Below are 10,621 nucleotides of genomic sequence, written 5' to 3'. Positions count from 1 at the left end.
GTTGGAGTATAGATTTTCAAAATAGCTTCTAATTATGTTTTGTATTTCACTCGTGTCTGTTGTGATATTTCCTTGTTCATTCCGAATTTTAGTAATTTGAGTTTTCTCCCTCTTTCTCTTTGTTAGTGTGGCTAAGGGTTTATCAATTTTGTTTATTTTTTCAAAGAACCAACTGTTTATTTTGTTAATTTTTCCGATTGTTTTCTTTCTTTCAATTTCATTGATTCCGGCTCTGATTTTAACTATTTCCAGTCTTCTAGTACTTTTGGTGTTGGTTTGTTCTTCTTTTTCTAGGGCTTTGAGCTGTAGTGTTAAGTCATTTATTTATTGATTTCTACTTCTTTTGTTGAATGTGCCCCATGAAATAAATTTTCCTCTATAAACTGCTTTCATAGTGTCCCAGAGATTTTGATATGATGTGTCTTTGTTTTCGTTTACTTCTAAGAATTTTTTTATTTCCCTCTTAATGTCTTTTGTGATCTATTCCTCACATAATAGTGTATTATTTAATCTCCAGGTATTGGAGAAGTTTCTGTTTTTTATTCTGTCATTTATTTCTAGTTTCAATCCATTATGATCTGATAGAGTACAAGGTAGTATCTCTATCTTCTTGTATTTGCTAACAGTAGCTTTGTGGCATAATATATGCTCTATTTTAGAGATGGATCCATGTGGTGCTGAGAAGAAAGTGTATTCCTTCTTCTTTGTTGGATGGTATATTCTATATATGTCCATTAAGTCTAAATTATTGATAGTGTTATTGAGATCTATGGTTTCTTTGTTCAATTTTTGTTTGGAAGATCTGTCCAGTGGTGAGACAGGTGTGTTAACATTGCCTAGTATTATTATGTTGTGGTCTATTTGATTTCTGGAATTTAGAAGGATTTGTTTGATGTACGTGGATGAGCCACTGTTCGGGGCATAGATATTTATGATTGTTATGTCTTGCTGATTTATGCTTCCCTCAAGCAGTATGTAATGTCCTTCTTTATACCTCTGACTAATTTTGGCTTGAAGTCCACATTATCTGAAATGAGGATGGATACTCCAGCTTTTTTGCTGTGTCCATGTGCATGGTATGTTTTTTCCCATCCTTTCACCTTTAGTCTATGGGTATCTCTTTCTATGAGACGAGTCTCTCGCAGGCAACATATTGTTGGATTTTTCTTTTTAATCCAATCTGCCAGTCTATGTCTTTTGATTGATGAATTTAGGCCATTAACATTCAGGGTTATTATTGTGATATGATTTGTATTCCCAGTCATTTGATTCATTTTTGTTTTTTGACATGATTTGGTTTCTCCTTTATTTGGCTATTCCTTTACCTAGTTCCTCCCATTGCTGATTTGCATTGTTGTTTTTCATCTTTGCCTCATGGAATATTTTGCTGAGAATGTTGTGTAATGCTAGCTTTCTTTTTGTAAATTCCTTCACTTTAGTTTATCATGGAAGGATCTTATTTTGTCGTCAAATCTGAATGTAAGTTTTGCTGGGTATAAGATTCTTGGTTGGCATCCGTTTTCTTTCAGGACTTGGTAAATATTGTTCCAGGCCCTTCTAGCTTTTAGATTGAAAAATCTGCTAATATTCTTATTGCTTTCCCCCTGAATGTCAGTTGATTCTTTTCTCTTGCGGCCTTTAAAATTCCGTCTTTATTTTGTAAGTTAGGTATTTTCATTATAATGTGCCCTGGTGTGGGTCTGTTGTAATTTTGTATATTTGAAGTCCTATAAGCCTCTTGTACTTGGTTTTCCATTTCATTCTTCAGATTTGGGAAGTTTTCTGATATTATTTAATTGAAAGTATTGTTCATTCCTTTGGTTTGTTTCTCTAAGCCTTCCTCAATCCCAATAATTCTTAAATTTGGCCTTTTCATGATATTCCATAATTCTTGTAGATTCTGTTCATGATTTCTTACCATCTTCTCTGTTTGGTCAACTTTGTTTTCAAGATTAAATATTTTTTCTCCAATGTCTGAGGTTCTGTCTCCAGGCGTTCTGTCCTATTGGTTATGCTTTCTATGGATTTTTTAACTTGGTTTATTGTTTCCTTCATTTCAAGGATTTCTGTTTGTTTGTTTGTTTGTTTTTTTCAGTATCTCTAACTCTTTATTGAAATTATCTCTTGCTTCCCGTATTTGGTCTTTTAACTGTTGATTGGTGCGATCATTTAATGCCTGCATTTGCTCTTTCATTTCCTTGTTTGCTTCCCTGATTGTTTTAATTATGTACATTCTGAACTCTCTTTCTGACATTTCTTCTGCTGTGCTGTCATTGGGTTTTACTGATATAGTATCTAGGTTTGTTTGGGACATTTTCTTCCCTTGTTTTCTCATATTGGTCAGATATCAGTGGGACTCTGAAATATTACAGATTTCCTCTATTGTCTTGTAGTGTCCCTGTAGATTTCCAGTGTATCACCTCCCAGCCTTCAGTAGCCTGACGTCTTGGAGGAACTTGATAATGCAGTGCTTCTGAAGAAAGCGCCCCTAGCCCGCTACTGGTTCCAGGACTTGGAACTGGCTCTGTGCAGAAAGACTCTCACTGGGAGGCCTGCTCTGAGAAGCTGGCCGTGAAAGAAGCCTGCTGCTGGAGGGAGCAGGGCTGCTTGGGGAAGTCCCTGGCTGCCCTGTCCTGGTCCCTGAAGCTGCCTGCGGGCCGGAACTTGCCGCTGGCACCGGGACTTGGAGCTGTTTCTGTGCAGAAAGTCTCTCACTGGGGGGCCTGCTCCAAGAAGCTGGTTGTGTGAAAGAAGCCCACCGCCAGAGGGAGCAGGGCTATCTGGGGAAGACTCTAGCTGTCCTGCCCTGCTCTGAGACGCTGCCCCTATCCGGGCCTGCCGTCCAGGCCAAGCTTCATCTGGTGGGGGAGACTCACCCTGTGGCTCTATTTTAGTCTGAGTCTCTCAATGCCTCCCCTTCTTGAATCTGGGTTCTGGAGCGACAGGAGATGCAGTCTGCCATCTTGAATCGCCCCGTGGAAAGGGCCTGCGGCCGGAGGGAGCAGGGCTGCCTGGAGAAGTCTCTGGCTGCCTTGCCCTGGTCCCAGAGGCTGTCTGCGGGCCGGAGCTCTCCACTGGCTTTGGGACTTGTGACTGGCTTAGTGTAGAAAGGCTCTCACTGGGCGGTCTGCTCCGAGAAGCTAGCCTTGAAAGGTGCCTGCCATCGGAGGGAGCAGGGCTGCTTGGGGAAGTCCCTGGCTGCCCTGTCCCTGTCCCTGAAGCTGCCTGCGGGCCAGAGCTCACTGCTGACTCTGGGACTCGGAGCTGGTTCTGTCGAGTCATACCATTTGTGTAATCATACATGTACATAGGGTAATGATGTTTGTCTCATTCTGTTGTTTTTCCTTCCCCCCACTCCTCCCATCCCTCCTTTTACTCTTTACTATTCATCCTTCCTCCATTCTTGCCTCCTTCCCACCCCCCCATTATGTATCATCATTCACTTATCAGAGATCATTCAGTCTTTGATTTTTGGGGATTGGCTTGTCTCACTTAGCATGATATTCTCCAATTTCATCCATTTGCCTGCAAATGCCATAATTTTATTCTTCTTTATGACTGAGTAATATTCCATTGTGTATATATACCATAGTTTCTTTATCCATTCATCAATTGAAGGGCATCTAGGTTGGTTCCACAATCTAGCTATTGTGAATTGAGCAGCTATTAACATTGATGTGGCTGCATGCTGATTTTAAGTCCTTTGGGTATAGGCCAAGGAGTGAGATAACTGGGCCAAATGTTGGTTCCATTCCAAGTTTTCTAAGTGATCTCCACACTGCTTTCCAGAGTGGCTGCACTAGTTTTCAACCCCACCAGCAATGTATGAGCAAGTAATAATGAAATTCATTTGGGAAAATAAGAGACCTAGAATAGCTAAAGCAATCCTTAGCAGGAAGAGTGAAGCAGTGGGTATCACAACACCAGAACTTGAACTATACTACAGAGAAATAGTAACAAAAAATGGCATGGTACTGGCAACAAAATAGACAGGTAGATCAATGGTACAGAAGAGAGGACACAGAGACAAATCCAAATAAATACAGTTTTCTCATACTAGACAAAGGTGCCAAAAACATACAATGGAGAAAAAATAGCCTGTTCAAAAAATGGTGCTGGGGAAACTGGAAATCCATATGCAGCAGAATGAAACTAAACCCCTATCTCTCACCCTGCATAAAACTCATCTCAAAATGGATGAAGGATCTTGGAATCAGACCAGAGACACTGCACCTTATAGAAGAAAAAGTAGGTCCAAATCTTCAACATGTTCATTTAGGACCAGATTTCCTTAACATGACTCCCAAAGCACAAGAAATAAAAACAGAAATCAATAATTGGGATAGATTCAAACTAAAAAGCTTTTTCTCAGCAAAGCAAACTATCAGCAATGTAAAGAGAGAGCCTACAGAGTGGATGAAAATCTTTGCCACACATACTTCAGATAGAGCACTAATTTCCAGAATCTATAAAGAACTCAAAAAACTTTACAACAAGAATACAAATAACCCAATCATCAAATGGGCTAAGGAAATGAGCAGACACTTCACAGAAGAAGCTGTACAAGCAATCAACAGATATATGAAAAAATGTTTAACATCTCTAGTAAAAAGAGAAATGCAAATCAAAACTACCCTATGATTCCATCTTGCCCCAATTAGAATGGCGATTATCAAGAACACAAGCAACAATAGGTGTTGGCGAGGATGTGGGGAAAAAGGTACACTCATACATTGCTGGTGGGGTTGCAAATTAGAGATTAATTTCTTTTGAAATTGCTAAGATTTGCTCTTTGGAATAATATATGAATGGTTTTGGAGAAAGTTTTATAAGTGGATGAAAAGAAAGTATATTCAGATTTTTTGATGAAATAGTCCTGATTTCTGTTAAATCCAATTGAGTAAAATTTTAGTTGAAATCTGACGCGTCTTTCTTGATTTTTGTGTAAATGATCTGTTATTGAAAATCATATATTAAAGTCCGATACTGTTATTAAATTATAAACTGTTAGTTTCTTTATATAAAGTAATGTTTGTTTTATGAAATTGGATGCATTGACACTTGGGGCATAAATATTTAAAATAATTATATCTTCATGTTGGATTGTTCTCTTTACCAAAACAAAGTGACCTTCTTTGTCTTTTTTGACTTACCATGAAGTCTGTTTTGTCTGCTAGGAGAGTAGCAACTCTTGCTTGTTTTTGGATTCAATTTAAATGAAATATGATTTTTCATCCTTTCACTTTTCAGTCACTGGATGTCTTCATGAGGTGTGTTTCTTGGAGATAACATATAGTTGGGTCTTGCTTCTTAATCCAACATTCCAGTCCATGACTTTTAATTGGAGAATTAAGATCATTTACAGTTAGCGTTATTATAGAAAAGTATGTGCTACTTCCTGTAATTTTTAGTTCGTTATTTGAATGATTCCTAATTCTCAGTTGCTTATTTATTCTTCTAGTGAGATTTATTCTTTCACCTGATTTATTGGTTATTTTCATTTTAGGATTGATTAATTTAAGTATCTTCTGAATTGCTGGAATAGTGATCATAAGTTACTTGTTTATGCTTATCTTGGATAAGTATAGTTTACTGACACAGAAATTTAGATAGACAGATATGTTCTTTCAGGGCTTGAAATATGTCATTCCACACTCTCCTGTCCTTCAGTTTCTGCTGTGAAATATGCTACTATTCTAATAAGCTTTCCTTTATTATGACTTGCCACATCTCTTTGAACCTCTTAAAATTATTTTTTATTTTTTGGCATTTTAAATATAATATGTCATGGAGAGATTCTTCAGCTTTGTCTATTTTGAGTTCCAAATAACTCCAGCACCTGAATGTCCATCTCTTTTTTAAGATTTGAGAATTTTTCTTCTATTATTTTACTGAATAAGCTTTCTACACCATTTGTCTTTATCTTTTGTCCTTCCTCAAAATTTGAGTCCTAAGTTTGCCTTTTGATTATGTCACAGAGCTTTTGTATGTTATGTTTATAGTTTTTTAAAAATTATCCGCTGAGTGTTGTTATTTACTCACCCTGTCCTCAAGCTCTCATATTCTTTTTTCTTTTTGGTCTAGTTCATTGGCAAGACTATCCGCTGAGTATTTTATTTGATTGAATCTTTTGTTTCTAAGATTTCTGTATGGTTCCTTTTAAGATTCTCTGACTCTTTATTGATATGCTCTTTTATGTCTTATATCTTCTCCCTTAGTTAATTCTTTGATGCTTGATCATTTCATAATTAACTTTTTGAGTTATGTTTCTGGTATTTCCTCCACTTTATTATCTATAGGTTCAGGTATTGAGAGGTTATAAAGTTTAGACACATGTTACATTCCTTTATTTCTATGTTGTGATTTATATATCTGCTGATATAGATATATTTTCCACTGTTAAGTGAGAGTATTTTTAGTGAGTTGTTTTATCTTTAACATGTGTCCTGGAATTGGGGTAAATCTCAGCATAAAAGTAACTATTTAACATATTCACAGTTCTATGATAAATCCCCAGCACTACTTTGAGAGAAAATAATAATTACAAGTTACTATGATCATTTGAGAGAAAACCATATACTAGTAAACTATTAAAAACTTATTGAAAATATTGTCTACTCTAGCTCCATCCATCTAAACATGGAAAGGGGAATAGTAATCTATAACAGATTGTAAAATTAGATATTATAGAATGTAAAATTAATAATACACTTGCTGAGTAGATGTTCTCTCACTACTTTGATTCCAAACTATGAAGGGGCTGGAATCTGTAGCCTGCTTTAAACTCCACCATCTTGGTTCCCCAAACTCAATATTTATATAAAAACTATTTTAAAATAATTAGGGAGCATGGAATATATCTATAAGATATTGAAGTTTATTCCATAAATATGAACAAGGTTTGTTTATGAAATTTGATATTAATCCATGAGAAGAGTGCTCAATGTAATAGAATTTAGAAATCCATATACACAGGGAATTTGGTTTATGACAAAAACAACTTTTGGGATCATTGAAGAGAGTTGGATTAATCAGTGGATAGGACAACTGTTGTTTTTATTTAATAATGTTGGCTTTCTATCTCAATCCTATAATAATCATTTTTCATGAATTAACTTGAAAATACAAAATGAACCAAAAATTGTTGTTACAGTCTTATATTGTGCTCTGAAAAACTATTTCTAAGCAAACACAGCACCTGGACACCATGAAAAAAGAATCTACTGAATTATGCAGCATAAGAATGTCAACATGTTGAGTTTTATGTTCATTGAGAATATATGACTTTTTTTGGATGGCAAAATTATTCTGACTGATATTGTAATGGTGGATACATGATATTATGCACTTATAGAATAAATTTGAGAATTTCAGAGGCTGATCATGGAAAAAGATAAAACCATGATGTGGCAGTAGCATACAATAAACTTCATTTTTGGTCAACATTTGGTTGCAAAAGAGGCAGTCTTCACAGTATGAGACCTTGCAGGGGCACAGAGCACCACATCCAGGAAGGGAGAGGAGAGGAGGCTCATGTGTTTAGAGAGCTCTGAGGGTATCAGCCATTTGGAATTTTTATTTTTTATTTTTGCAGTACTGGGAACTAAACCTAGAGGCATTTCACCACTGAGTTATATTCTCCAGTCCTTTTTATTTTATTTTGAAATAGGATCACACTAAGTGTTAAGGCTGGGCTAAAATTTGCAATCCCCCTAGCTCAGCCTCCTAAGTCAGCAGGATTACAATAGTGTACCATCTTGACCAGTTATGCTTGAGGCTTTTATATTTACAGAGTTTATCTTATCTATAGCTAGCAAATAGATGTTGGGTAAGTTTCACAGGACATACAAAGCAGAAAGGCATTAAATGGTTAAAAATTTCCTTGTTTTGGGAAATATTTAAAACAATTGGATGTGTAAAATTTTGACCTTAGCATTGGTGGACATTTGGATTAATGGGTTTCAGTTTTGAAGAAGTAAGAAACATGGTATCAATATATAGGGGCTATCTTTGACTCATTTATGTAACAAGTTGTTAATACCCAAAGAACTTTACAAGAATAAACTCTATCTAAACTTGAAATTTACATAATAATAATCTATTAATACTGACTCAATTATAATAAATGCACCATACTAAGGAAAGATGCTAATGTAAGGGAAACTGTGTGTCTGGAGTGGGAGATGGAAATGAGGAAGCAAGATTATATGGAGTCTCTCTACACTTTCTGCACAATATTTACTTAATAAACCTGAAAGTGCTTTCAAAAATAAAACGGGTTACAAATATAAAAGTCAATTATGAGAAAGTGGAGGACAAAATAAATTACAATTTGGGGGGGATTTTTTAATCTACAAAAAAAAAATATAATAAAACATCAAAGCAAAAATATTCTACATATCCAAAATATAATTAAAAAGTCCAGTGAATTACAAATCTGTTGGAATATGTAGAACAGATAAAATAGCTCAAAAGTTAACTCTTACTATTTAAGAGTTCTTAAAAAACAACAAAGGAAACACCAAAAATACAAAGGAAATAAGGGGTTAGGACATAAACAGCCAGTTCAGAGAAAAAGAAATACAAAACTTTTTGGAAAGATACTTAACTTCAAATTTAATAAGAAACTAAGATTACTGTAAGATTCTAGTTTTCACCTATACGTTTGAAAAAGAAAAAACTTGTAACATCTACGTGACACACTCACATACTCTGTATGTAGAAATGTATATTGGCAACTATTTAATAATAATATTTTTAGAATAATAATAAATAACATAAATTTTGGTCATGAGTTCTACTCATAGGGAATATTTCTTTCTTTTTAAATTATTTATTTATTTTTTTAAATTTTTTACAGACTGCCTTTTGATTCATTGTACACAATGTAGATTCATACCATTTGTGTAATCATACATGTACACAGGATGATGATGTCTGTCTCATTCCACCATTTTTCATATCCCCCCTCCCTCTCATTGCCTTCTGCATAATATAAAGTTCCTCCATTCTTCTCTCACTTCCCACCCCCACCCCCATTATATATCATTCTCCACTTATCAGGGAAAATATTCAGCCTTTGGTTTTTTGGGATTGGCTTATTTCAATTACCATGATATTCTCCAGTTCCATCCATTTATTTGCAAATGCAATAATATTATTATTCTTTATGACTGAATAATATCCCATTGTGTCTATATACTACAGTTTCTTTATCCATTCATTTGCTGAAAGCATCTAAGTTGGTTCCACAATCTAGCTATTGTGAACTAAGCTGCTATAAACATTGATGTGACTGTGTTACTGTAGTTTGCTGATTTTAAGTCCTTTGGGTATAAACTGAGGAGTGGGACAACTGGGTCAAAAGATGAGTCCATTCCAAGTTTTCTGAGGATTCTCAACACTGCTTTCCAGAGTGGCTGCACCAATTTGCAACTCCACCAGCAATGTAAAAGTGTGCCTTTTTCCCCACATCCATGCCAACACCTATTACTATTTGTGTTCTTGAAAATAACCATTTTAATTGGAGTAAGATAAAATCTTAGAGTTGTTTTAATATGCATTTCTCTAATTACTAGAGATGTTGAACACTTTTTCATATATTTATTAAGTGCCTGTATGTCTTCTTCTGTAAAGTGTCTGTTCAGTTCCTTGGCCCATTTATTGATTGGGTTCTTTGTATTTTGGGTGTAAAGTTTATAAGTTCTTTATAAATTTTGGAGATAAGTGCTCTATCTGACATGTGTGTGGAAAAGATTTTTTCCTACTCTGTAGGCTTTCTTTTTACAGTATTGATTGTATCCTTTGCTGAGATTAATCTTTTTAGTTTGAGTCCATCCCATTTATTGATTCTTGCTTTGATTTCTTGTGCTTTGGGAGTCTTGTTGTGGAAGTCTGATCCTAAGCCAATATGATGAATAATTGGGCCTACTTTGTCTTCTAGTAGGTGCAGTTCTCTGGTCTAATTCCTAAGTCCTTGATCCATTTTGAGTTGAGTTTTATGCAGGGTGAGAGATACTGGTTTACTTTTATTTACAGCATATGAATTTCCAGTTTTGCCAGCACCATTTGTTGAACAGGCTATCTTTTCTCCATTGTAAGTTTTTGGCTCTTTTGGTCTAGTATGAGGTGACTGTATTTATGTGGTTTTGTCTGTGTCTTCTGTTCTGCACTATTGGTCTGCCTGTCCACTTTGCTGCCAATACAATGCTGTGTTTGTTACTATTGCTCTGTAGTACAGTTTAAGGTCTGGTATTGTGATACCTCCTGCTTCACTTTTTCTACTCAGAATTGTTTTGACTATTTGAGGTCTCTTGTTCTTCCAGATGAAGTTTATGATTGCTTTATTTCTATGAGAAATGTCATTGGGATTTTAATTGGAATTGCATTGAGTCTGCATAGCACTTTTGGTAGTACGACCATTTAGATATTATTAATTCTGCCTATCCCAGAACATAGGCGATCTTTTCATCTTCTAAGGTTTTCTTCAATTTCTTTCTTTAGTGTTCTGTACTTTTCATTGTAGACGTCTTTCACCTCTTTTGTTAGATTAATTCCCAAGTATTTTTTTTTGATACTATTGTGAATGGAATGGTTTTCCTAATTTCTCTTTCAGAGAATT

The sequence above is a fragment of the Sciurus carolinensis genome, chromosome 1 (genome assembly GCF_902686445.1).
Source record: "Sciurus carolinensis chromosome 1, mSciCar1.2, whole genome shotgun sequence".
NCBI classification, from domain to species: domain Eukaryota; kingdom Metazoa; phylum Chordata; class Mammalia; order Rodentia; family Sciuridae; genus Sciurus; species Sciurus carolinensis.
The sequence above is the reverse complement of the archived record's forward strand: the minus strand, read 5'-3'. Positions refer to the sequence as shown.